This window comes from Balaenoptera ricei, chromosome 11 (assembly GCF_028023285.1).
Source record: "Balaenoptera ricei isolate mBalRic1 chromosome 11, mBalRic1.hap2, whole genome shotgun sequence".
NCBI lineage: Eukaryota > Metazoa > Chordata > Mammalia > Artiodactyla > Balaenopteridae > Balaenoptera > Balaenoptera ricei.
The window spans coordinates 3,790,031-3,791,110 of NC_082649.1; the positions used below are offsets into that span (position 1 = coordinate 3,790,031).

Sequence of the window (1,080 nt, forward strand, 5' to 3'; positions counted from 1 at the left end):
TACCCTCAATCTGATTGCACAAGGATGCCTCTGGCTTGGCTCTGCCCCGAGGACATCACGCCTGTTCCCACCGGCGCCCCAGGCTTGCAGGATGCAGGTGGGGCCGGGAACGGTGCCGCCTGCCTCCCACTGCTGTGCCCAGGCGCATCCTCTCCAATGCAGGAAGGCTGTCCGGACGTGGGGTGGCCGTGGAAATGGTCCGGCATATGGTTCGTGCCCGGGTTTGGGCTAATGATGAGGAAGATAGTGTTTTCCCACAAGATAAGAAATTACACCTGTGAAAGGCCTAGTTCGCTTCTGACACAAATAAGCATCAGAGTGTTACAGCTCTTTTAGAAGATGTCTAGCAGGTTTTCTGGTCCACACTGGAAAACCCAAGGGAAAAAAAAAAAAGCATCAGAAAAGTAGGGTTTGACGGCTGTCACCTTCTTAGACGGACAACATTCTGCCTATGGAATGTGTATCTCTCTCAATAAACCTGCTTTCACTTAAAAAAGAAAAGAAAAGAAAGAAAGTAGGGCTTAGTAGGCATGTGCAGACTTTTAAAACTCCTTAGGAGACAGGTAAGGATTTCTTCAACAGGACACAAAAAAGACTAACCCAAAAGGAAAAGATCAATAAAAATTTCTTTTTTCCCCCAGTTTGATTGAGATATGATTGAGATATAACATTGTATAAGCTTACGGTACACAACGTAATGATTTGATATATGCATATGTTGTGAAATGATCACCACGTTTAGTTAACATTCGTCACCACACAGTTACATTTTTTTTTCTTGTGATGAGAATTTTAAAGATCTAGTCTCTTAGCAACTTTCAAATATGCAATACAGTATTGTTAAGTGTAGTCACCATGCTACACATTACATCCCCAGGAGTTATTTATTTTATACTGGAAACGTGCACCTTTTGAATCCCTTTACCCCCTTCTCCTCCCCCCACACTACCCACCTGCCTCACCTCTAGCAACCACCGATCTGTTCCTTGTAGCTATGAGCTTGGCTTTGGTGTTTTGTTTTTTTTTTATATTCCAAGTATAAGAGAGATCATACAGTATTTGTCTTTCTCTGTCTGACAT

General features: G+C 43.2%; 1 non-coding gene across 1 annotated transcript; it reads left to right on the plus strand.

Moving 5' to 3' along the window:
• Positions 1–316: 316 nt before the first annotated feature.
• Positions 317–378, plus strand: LOC132375479 (U7 small nuclear RNA). The gene has a single exon (XR_009506029.1). It is a non-coding gene; the product is annotated as a U7 small nuclear RNA (small nuclear RNA).
• Positions 379–1,080: the final 702 nt, after the last annotated feature.